Source organism: Camelina sativa, chromosome 19 (genome assembly GCF_000633955.1).
Source record: "Camelina sativa cultivar DH55 chromosome 19, Cs, whole genome shotgun sequence".
NCBI lineage: Eukaryota > Viridiplantae > Streptophyta > Magnoliopsida > Brassicales > Brassicaceae > Camelina > Camelina sativa.
In genome coordinates this window covers 25,800,273-25,800,584 of record NC_025703.1, presented here as the reverse complement: position 1 = coordinate 25,800,584, position 312 = coordinate 25,800,273, and positions in this window count along the sequence as shown.

The window sequence follows — 312 nt, the reverse complement described above, 5'->3', positions numbered from 1 at the left end:
GCAAGGCTTCACAACAATCAGTCAACCACATCGCACGTTCTTTTCAATACCCTCGACAGGCAAATCCGAGATGCCGTCATCGCAAAGCATCATCGTAATGACTTTAAGGATTCACTTCAAGAATTGTTAACTTTTGTGTAATCCTCCCTTAATTGTAAAGGGTTGTATCAGATCCCCTCTGTTTTTTTTTTTTTTTTCTTGGGCAGGCTATTGTAAAATTTTACAATTGAGTTTCAGTAATGAAAATTCACAATTTTACAAAAAAAAAAAAAAAAAAAAAAAAAAAAAAAAAAAAAAAAAAAAATTTTTTTT